This window comes from Alligator mississippiensis, chromosome 5, assembly GCF_030867095.1.
Source record: "Alligator mississippiensis isolate rAllMis1 chromosome 5, rAllMis1, whole genome shotgun sequence".
In the NCBI taxonomy this organism is placed as follows: domain Eukaryota; kingdom Metazoa; phylum Chordata; order Crocodylia; family Alligatoridae; genus Alligator; species Alligator mississippiensis.
Window position 1 is genome coordinate 188586115 of NC_081828.1, and position 10476 is coordinate 188596590.

Genomic DNA, 10476 nt, shown 5'->3' on the forward strand with positions numbered 1-10476 from the left:
CTGTAATTTAGCGCATCAGAACAGACTCGATTAAGTGAGTCTGCTGGAGTGTGGTAATTACCATGTTCCAGCAGCCTCCCGTGTCTTGTGTATCAGTATCCCCACACTTCAAAATGGTGGCGGGGGCACTTGAACTAAAGCTGATCTAATGAGCCTTACTTCAATTGCCCCTGCTGCCATTTTGAAGCATGGGGTTGCTGATACACAAGATGCTGTGGAGCTTTAATTAGAGCATCTCTCAAAAACGCTGTACAATGCCGCCTCTCCACACCCCGAGAGCACATGTAAAAGTGCACAGAAGTACTAAACTTAATGTGCAGTAGTAAAAACACATTAATGAATGTGTAGACATGTCCAATGTTACAATCTGAAGGTATCAGCAAGGAATTCCAATATGATCTCTGTCTCCTTGGCTTGTTTTATTCATTCTTTTTCTGACCAACTTGTTTTCCCCACCATGAATTTGAGATGTAAAAAGTAGTCTCAACTCTTCTAAATTAAAAACAAAAAATCAAGTCAGCAGTCAGCATATAACATTCTGATTGTCTACAAAGCAATCTGCTTCTAAAATCAGCATACGTTTTAAGTGTAAGAGAACGTTACCTCATCTTTGTTTACATACAGGGAAAAAATATATATATGCTCAAAATATTTTTTTGTCCAAGGCTCTGGATTTAAATTTTAGACAACAGCTAAAATGTAGTGCCGTATGAGCTAACCTCCTACCCAACCTATGATTACAACTACCTATAAGGTTTGCTAATAGCACTATGGCTAGGCTTTCATAATTTCGAGCTGGCACCATTATAATGTCTTGCATCATAGCAAATTACAATAATTTACATAATGTTCATAATGAGGTAAGGACAAAGAACAGATTAGTAACTAAAATAGTACATTGGGAATTAAAACACTTGTGTTTAGCAGCTGCTCATAAATTGCTGGAAATGGACATTTACATAAACAAGGGCTTTCCTTTAATGACGGGACTCCGTTGCACAAAAAGATGGTCAATATGCTATTTGAATCGCGCACACCCAGAGAAGATGGAAATGTTCAGCTGCAAGATCACATTTCCTTTCTCTTCCACTTTATTCATGAAAAGCCTACTTCATGGTGTTTTGTGATGGGGAATATCAGAGTAACAATGGAATTACATCAAGGAGTAAAATTTACCCTTAAGCATGTTGCAGAAAGGTATGCACCACTTCCCTCAGACAGAGACAGTGAAATGTCACCTTGGCCATTTGCAGATCCAGTTCAGGAATGTCTTCCAAGGAGCTCTCTTGGTCGTCCTGAAGTTACAGGCAACTCCAGGATTAAGGACAGGACTTTAAAAAAAAGTTTTCCATTAATTTCTTCCCAGCTATCTCACACCTTCTGGATCAAACTAAAGGGTAATATTTGTTAATTATTGTTATCAGTTGGTTGTTTCTGTCCATCCCAAAGATGGCTTCGGACAGGGACTAGCAACATTCAACAAGACATGGGCTGGAACAACCCAACTCTCGTTCAAAGTGAGCTGGGTGGCTTTGGTGGCATGTTAGCAGCAGGGGGCTTTCTCTTTGACTGAGCCAGGGCCAAGCAGATTGGAGCTGTGCCCACATCATGCTGCAGCACAGGCACAGCTTCTAGCCAGTGGGAAGCTATACCAAGACTGGGCATCTACAAACTGAAGCCATGCTGCTACTGTTTCTCCCCACTCCCTCCCTACTCTCACCAGCTGCATCATGGGTACAGCTGCACCTGCCCAGCCCCAATACAGCTCTCCACCAGCTAGAAGCTGTGCCCATGCCACAGCCAGTGGGAGGGGATAGGGAGAAGCAGTAGCAGTACAGACATAGTTTGCAGATGTCTGGACCTGGCAGAGCTCCCCATGGGCTGGAAGCTGCATCTGCACCACAGCTGGGGATTGGAGAGCTGGGAAAAGTGGCAGCCACGTGAGTATAGCTCTCAACTGTCTAAACCCATCATGGGCTCAGGCAAAGCCCCTTGCCACTGATGTCCTGCTGATATCACTTGGCCCATATTGGACTTGTTGGACTGAAGCTGGGAGGGTAGGGAGAAGAGGGAGTGGAGCAGGCATAGCTGGAAGATGCCCAGTCCCAGCACAACTCCTCACTGCCTGGCTCCAGCTCAGGCACAGGCAAAGTCCTCCAACTCCACCAGCCATGTCTAATGGCTCTACAGGGCCAGATCCAGCCCATGGGCTGCATGTTGCCCTTGGTTTAGGCAATTTCCAAGAAGAAATAAGGATACATTCTTAACTGAACAGGCAGAACTTATTAGGAAGCTGTACAGCAAAGCAACAAGTCAAAGTAATACATGTCTTTAGGTAGATGCTCTAAGTCAGCTTCCTCCTAGGCAGCATAGCATGAGTTGATCTGTAAGAGGGATGTAAATACACAGAGGGCTGAGCCTTGTAAATAAATGTAGGAGCAGCCTGTGTGCAGATTTTGTTCAATAAACTGACAAGTGCTTAACTGAGACTGGCACTGTTGCCCTGCAGACAAGACCTGTGCACAATGAAATACCCATGAATAAATGGGACAGGAAAGTATTATTCAAGACTTCGAAGTTGGTGAAACGTTAGTGAGTATTTATGAGTCTGAATGGATTTTGAAAGAGAGTAACTTGGCATAATGCACGTGTTGGAGATCAGAAGACGGTACAAGTTTACAAATTTGGACTACTTCTAGTTTGTCTTAGACCCAGTTACATTCACTTTAAATCAGAGTGGGTATCTCTAATGAGAGAGAGGGCCAGGATGCTAGGTGTTTCTCTAAAAGTGTGGCAGGCAGGAGGGAGAGCCAGGAAAGGGTCTAAGAGCAACTCCACTGAGAAGTAAATTTAAGAGTCAGTGGACACATCTATGTGAGACACTTTACTGTGCACTAGACTGGTCACAGTAAAGTGTCACCATCTACACATAAGCAGTATTTACTGCACAGTAAATTTAGTGTACTGCATGGTTGGCTACTGACTGTAAAAACAGGTGGTAGATTAACTGCGTAGTAACTACTGCATAGTAGCACACATGTAGATGATAACTCGGGCTCATACCTTCGCCCAGTCAGCAGCCCAGCTTCCTGCTTGGGCCAGAGCCACATGGCTGGGAGTTTCTTTAGCCACATGGCAGGGATGGCACCTTGGCTGTCCCAGCCTGGTGTTTAGACCTCTAGCCTGACTTCTGGGGCCTCTGGTAGATGCTGCTTGCTCCTGGGCTGCTGCAGGCCCACAGACCCTGCGTCTGGCCCCCAGGGCCTGTTCTGCCACCTGCCTTCCTCCTGGACGCCATGTCCCTCTGCTACAGGCATGTGCCAAGCTCTACCAGCATCCACAGGCTCTGCCTGAGCCCCTGAGCTCCCTGGAAGCAGCCACAATGGCAAGCCTCTCCAATACTGCATATAGTGTCAGGCCTCAGCTGGTTGGAGGGAGAGACCTTTGACCTCATAGCAGTGTGGAGCAACACCCAGATGCAGAGGCAGTTTGCCCAGGGGAACTGGTCAAACACCTACATTTGAGGCCATGGCAGCCTGCATGTGGGAGCATGGCCACTAGCAGACTGGGTGCCAGTGCTTCATAAAAGTCAAGGCCCTGCAGGACCACATCCTGGTCGAGAGGTACCCTGGACATGGCCACCATGTCTACTCCAGCACAGGCAGCCTGCCAGCGCTTCCACCAAGGCCTGGCAGTAATGAGCAGCTTCTAGGGGAGGGCCCCTCGGGGCACCAGCTACAGGTCCCAGCATGTTCCCCAGCCTCATCCAGCAACTCAGGCAGCCCAGGCACACATCCCCAGCAGGGAGACAAACTGAGGATAGCACCAGCAATGTCCGGCTCCAGCTCCTCCCCAGAGAGGGCCACTGCCCAGGCAGCTAGGTGCTGTGCCTCCATGCCCCAGGACACTGTAGGCTGGAGCATCACCTTGCCTCCAGCAGGGACCGAGTCAGTCCTCCAGGACTGCCTGCCACACCCATCCGATAAGCCCCACACAGGCACTGGGAGGAGGGCTGGATGGGAGGGGGCCCATGACCAATGGGTGCATCTACATGAGGTGCTTTATTGCACATTAGACTAACCTAATACACAGTAAAGCATCATTGTCTACACAGCCCTTACTGAGCATTAAATTAGTCTAGTGCACTGTTTGCTTGTACCAACACATACTAGACAAACTAGACAAATGGTGTATTAGCTAATGCGCTTTAGCACACACATAGACACTGACCGGGAGCAATTTCCCAGGCAGCCCAGGCAACAGGGGGCCCACTGCTGCCTGGTTAAGCCCTGATGTGGGGGGAGATGTGCCAACTGTCTCCCCGCCATGTGGGGGTCAGGAAGGGTCCCTATCCCCACATGGCGGGAAGAGCTGTGCTGGCTGCAGGGGCAGCTGTCTCCCACCCTCCAACCCTTGTATCTGGCACAGCTCTCCCCACCTGATGGAGATTGAGACCAGCCCCAGTGCCCCCTGCCAGTCACTGGAGTTGGCAACCAGAGGAGCCTGGAGCTCCCCATAATTGCTGCAGGGGGGCAGAGCAGGGCAGGAGCAGCCCTGTACTGAGCTGTTCCTCTCAGGTACAGTTTTATCTCAATGGGGGCACATGTCTGGACCTGTGCCTGGAAGCACATTAATTGCATGTGTAGACACATCTAGTGTTACTTGAGAATGAATCCTGTTTCACTTATTCTAATTTAGGTACCTGCTCAATGTTAAAAGAAACTATTTCACTTCATAATGCTTTGTGCATATAAGAACATGGTAATCCATTTAGGTAGCTGGTAATTGTAGGTATTCCATCCCTTTAGGTAGCTCATATTCCATTTTGGTAATTTTCCCATCATGCAGAAATACCAAGTTATATTGTTCCAAGACCACAGAGAGTCAGGCCATAAAGTAGAGGAAAGGAAAGAGAGTAATGGAAAATAAGATCCAGGAATATCTTTACCAAAGGAAACCAAGTGCTGAAATAAATAATCTCTCATGACTATTATTTTTAAGTTGGGGGGAAGAGGAATTGGGGAGAGGAGAAATGAGCTTGGAAGAGACAAAAGCTTAGAAACAGAAGACAGAATTTTTGTGTGCGTGGGAATTGGGTTCTGCAAGCCATGTTCATAAATGAAACAGCATAGAAATGGAGTATATTAATTTATTTCCATAGACTAATTTTTGTGCCTTGATAAGTGCTTGTATAACAAGAAGATTTGTGATAGAAGAGAGCTCTTTCTTTTGGTTGACAAAGATTTTGATTGAAATCATGGGCGGATCTAGGATTTGAAGTGCAGGTGCAGATGGTGAGGTGCATTATCCAGGGATCTGGGTTTTCCATTCACCATGGGAAAACATGGAATTTCTCATTTTAAGGAGAAAAATGTAGATTTTCTCCTTTAAAGGAGACAAACACAGGAAATGGCAGGTTTCCCCTTGAAGGCTGGGGGGAGCGGGAGGAGGGTGACCAGGCAGGGGGTGCCATGTGCATGTGCACACACACACATGCATATGGCAGCCAGGCAGCATGAGAGCAGCTCCCTTCAGGTAAATTTGTGGGGAGAGGGAAGGATTGAGGTCCCCACAGTGAAGGAAGGAGGGATGGAGTTGGGCAGGGCAGAGAGCACTGCCCAGCTGCAATGGTATGTGGAGCCTGGGGTCCAGGTCCAGGGCAGGAATGTGAGGTCTCAGGGCCTGGCAGGATGGAGCCACAGGTGGCTCATGCAGGGAGTAGTGAGGAGGCTGGCTCCCTGCCACTGCCCACACTCCTGGGGGGAAGCATAGGGGGCGCATCCCCCCCAGAACTGTGTGTGGGGCAGGAGCAGACACGGGTTGCTCACTGTGGGATTGAGACTTTCCATCCTGCTGCCCTCCCCCTAGAGCTTCCCCAATGGAAAGGACCCAGCATGGTAGGGCAGAGTGGGGGAGGGAAGCTTGGTGCCACTGGGAACATGAACACCATATGCCCCTGACAGCTCAGGGGGCACAGTGAGCTCTGGCAGGTGGTGGTGGTGCTGTTGGCAGTGGGTGCATGGCGGCAGTAAGCATGGAGCTGCTGCAGGCAGCCGTGGAACTGTCGGTGGCAGGGGCAGAGGGGGTGGCGAGTGCCAACCAGTGGTTGGTGACCACCCGCAGACACTGCTGGCAGCAGCAACGATCACAGACCACCCGCAGATGCCACTGGTGGTGTCAGCGGTGGGGGGAGGGTGGCAAGCGGCGACCACCCGCAGGCACCACCAGCAGTGTCGGCAGCACCTTTTCATAGGGGGTGCACCGCCACACTCAGGGGGTGCATATGCACCCATGTGCACCCCCTATGCATCGCCAATGACTGGGAAGTACCCCCTACCCACCACACCAACATGGCAAGGCACCCCCTACCCACCCAGCAGCAGCAGGGGTGGTGTCATGGAGTTGTGTCCTCCGCTGGTGCCGGGCAGGCAGGGAGCACCTCGCCTCCCCACCCAAAACACAGATTTTTGGTTTTTTAATCAGAGAATTTGTGTGTGTGGGGGGGGGTCCGAGAATTTGCAGTTTTTAAACAGAGAAAACCAGGATCCCTAGTTAATATTTCCACACCCAAGTTAACATTTTTAGCTAGAGTTAAAAATACAGTCTGAAGGGCTATGAAATGGGAGGTACATAAACTAGGAGCCACAAACAGACAGCAGCATTGCAGAAGTAAGGATAGCTGTAGTAGTGGAACTGTTAAAGGCCTTATAAAAAGAAAGAGGATCATTAACAAGGGTCAAAAGGAAAAAGGGTAAAATGAAAGGACCATTTAAAAGGAAAGAGGGTCATAAACTCCTAAGAGTTTAGGAGGAATCAAGAAAATTATTATGAGCCATTAAGTCAATTGACTCTATTACTACTGCCTGAATTCAAGTGCTGCTGCTGGTACCAGACAGTTTGCTTTAAACTGTAGATGGACCAGGAAGCAGAGGGGAATACAGGTGTACCAGTGCACCCCTCTTGGATCTGCCCCTGATTGCAGTGTCCTAATACAATAAAATCCAACACTGAGAAATTGATGATGACCAAAAAGGTAAACTAGAAACCAGAGGGCACATTCTGAATGATGTGGGTAACCAACAAATAAAACAACTAGACTAAAACTGTAGGACCATTCTGTCACCTGAAGTCCTCAAACCAAGTTTGGATGGTTTTCTAAAAATGTATGATTCATATATTGTGGTATAGAGAAGCTGAAATCCCTTCTCTACTTAAAATTTAGAAATCTGTTAACAAACTATTATCCAGAAATTCTATACTTTTGAGATGTTTTCACACATACTATATATAGCAAACCAGTTTTTAACCATGCTTATGGCCTAGGAATTTACAATAAAGGAAAAAACATGGCACCAGTAAGAAAAACAACACAAAAGCAGTAAAGGATAAACAAAGAATCAAGTCAGACTTAAAAGATATATATGACAAAGAGATAGATGTACAATAAAGCTAACTGACAACTCTTTATCACATAAACTTGTGTGTATCATAAATAAAAAGAATGGGAAAATAAAGAAGTCAAAGACCAGTGTCCATGAAACATTAATCAATGATAAAGAACAGAAAGAAATAAGAGAATCTGAAAGCACAGAATAATGACTTAGATACTACTTTATCACAAAAAATCTGGGCAAATCATAAAATACAAAAAAATATAAAGAAAAAGAACGGTTATAGCAACAGTAGAGTCCCTATGTCATAAAAATATGATGAATGAACAATAGCTACTCCTGACAATAGGGGGGAAAACAGCTACAACTGTTTAAAACATGTAAGACTGCTCCTACAGTAACACTGCAAGGTTATCAGCTTTGATCAGCATTAAAGAACCTGAGATAGACTGTACTAGAGCAAACCATAACAATAGATTTCAGTTGCATTTTTTCCATTGTCCATTCACTTGCCCAGCGAAGAAGCAGAAAAACAGTGGCTCAGAATACTAACATTTAAAGCAAGAGTCAGTGAAAAAAATGTTGAGTTTGTAAATAGAATATAAGAATTGCTATTTACTGACCCAGGTCACAGGTCCACCTATCCCAGTTGTTCACAAGGGTAGAGAGCAGATGCTGAGGGGGAAACAGGACATGTCCAGAATATGCCACCCCCTGCTCCTCTCCTATCGCAGCTTCCAGCCATCAGAGGCTCAGGAAGTTTTGATTCAGAGGCTGCAAACCCTCCCAATCTATCATGTTCAATACCTACTGATGAATATTTCCTCCATGAAATTTTCTAATCCTCTTTTGAAGTGAGTTAAATAATCAGCCTCCAAAACATTTTGTACCATTGAGTTCTACAAGTTAATTGCATTCTGTGTAAAAAAGAACAGCCTCTTGTTTGTTTTAAACCTACTACCCAATACTTTCATTTTACATCCCCTACTTCTGACATTTGAGAGAAGGCAAATAATAAAGCCCTACTTACTTTCTTTGCACCATTTAATATTTTGCAGCCTTCTATTGTGTGCTTTCTCAAGTGTCCCTTTTCTAAGCTGAAAAGTTTTAGCCTGTTTAGTCTCTCCTCATATGAAAGCCCCTTCTTATTCCTTTCTGCCCTTCTAGCTTTTCTAGTTATTCTACACCCCTTATCCACCTTGATGTGATGGAAAGGCTTGTGTGCACTAGTGACCTTGACAGCGATAGGGTCTGAAATTTTGTACCCCTGGTACAGTCACCCATGGTGGCAAGGCTGCAGAAACCTCTGGTCATCTTGGTTTTTCTTGCCATCAGATTAAGGTTTCCTTCCTGCTAAATATCAAGTGTCTTCCTTCACAGAGATGTCAGGTTGGCCTCCTTAGTCATCTGTAGACTCACCAATAACTTCCTTGTTTCCTGGAAGACTGTCATTCTCATATTGAATGGTTATAAGCTGTACAGAAGGATAGAGTGGGAAAGAGAAGGGGAAGGGTGGCGCTCTATGTCAATGAGCGATACACATCGACCCTTATCAAAACGGAATTGGAGGAGGAGAAAGTAGAAGGATTGTGGGTTAGGTTACATGGAGGTCAAGGAGAAAGGGATTTGGTGGTAGGGGTCTGCTACAGAACCCCACAGCAAGGGGAAGAACTAGATTCGGGGCTCCTGAGGCAGCTCTCGGAGACCATAAAAACTAGGGAGGCGGTAGTCATGGGGGACCTAAACTACCCAGACATCTGCTGGGAGATGCAGACAGCAAAGTCCCACCATTCACGCAAGTTCCTATCCTGTGTTCAGGACCTCCATCTGACACAGGAGGTACATGGTCCCACTAGGGGCAATGCCTTACTGGACCTGGTATTGGCAACGGGGGATGACATGGTAGGAGACCTACAGATCGGTGGTCACCTGGGGGACAGTGATCACCAAATAATAGAATTCATCATAAGACGTCGAGTGGGTAAGGTAAGTAGTAGGGTGAAAGTGCTAGACTTTAGGAAAGCTGACTTTAATGAACTCAGGCGTTTAGTCAAGGACGCATTGCAGAGTAAGAGTTTTAAAGACTTGGGAGCCCAGGAACGGTGGCTGTGCCTTAAGGAAATGATCCTTCGGGCACAGAGGGAGATGATCCCGATGCAGGGAAAAAGGGGGAAAGGGGCCAAGAGGCTTCCTTGGCTGACCAAAGAAATCCAGAGAAGTCTACGAGCTAAAAGGGGGGCATATAAAAAGTGGAAACAGGGAGAGATTACTAAAGAGGAGTATACCTCCTCTCCTCGCGCTTGTTGGGAAGCAGTTAGACAGGCCAAAGCTACCATGGAGCTGAGGATGGCATCCCAAGTTAAGGATAACAAAAAATTGTTCTTTAGATATATAGGGAGTAAAAGGAAGGCCCAGGGTGGAATAGGACCTCTACTAAATGGGCATAAGCAATTGGTGATGGACAGGGGGGACAAGGCTGAACTCCTCAATGAGTTCTTTGCCTCAGTGTTCCTAAGCGAGGGGCAAGATAAGTCTCTCACTGGGATTGTAGAGAGGCAGCAGCAAGGCGCCAGACTACCAAGCATAGACCCTGAGATGGTGCAGAGGCACTTGGAGGAACTGGATGCCTTTAAGTTGGCAGGCCCGGATGAGCTCCATCCGAGGGTACTGAAGGCACTGGCTGACATCATTGCGCAGCCACTGGTGGGAATATTTGAACACTCGTGGCACACGGACCAGGTCCCGGAGGACTGGAAAAGGGCCAGTGTGGTCCCCATTTTCAAGAAGGGGAGGAAGGAGGACCCAGGCAACTATAGGCCAGTCAGTCTCACCTCCATCCTAGGCAAAGTCTTTGAAAAAATTATCAAGGCTCACATTTGTGAGAGCCCGGCAGGAAAAATTATGCTGAGGGGAAACTGGCACAGGTTCGTAGCAGGTAGATCATGCCTGACTAATCTAGTCTCTTTTTATGACCAGGTTACAAAACACCTGGATGCAGGAGTACGGGTTAACGTCATTTACTTAGACTTCAGGAAGGCCTTCGATACAATATCTCACACCATACTGGTGAACAAGTTAAGAGGCT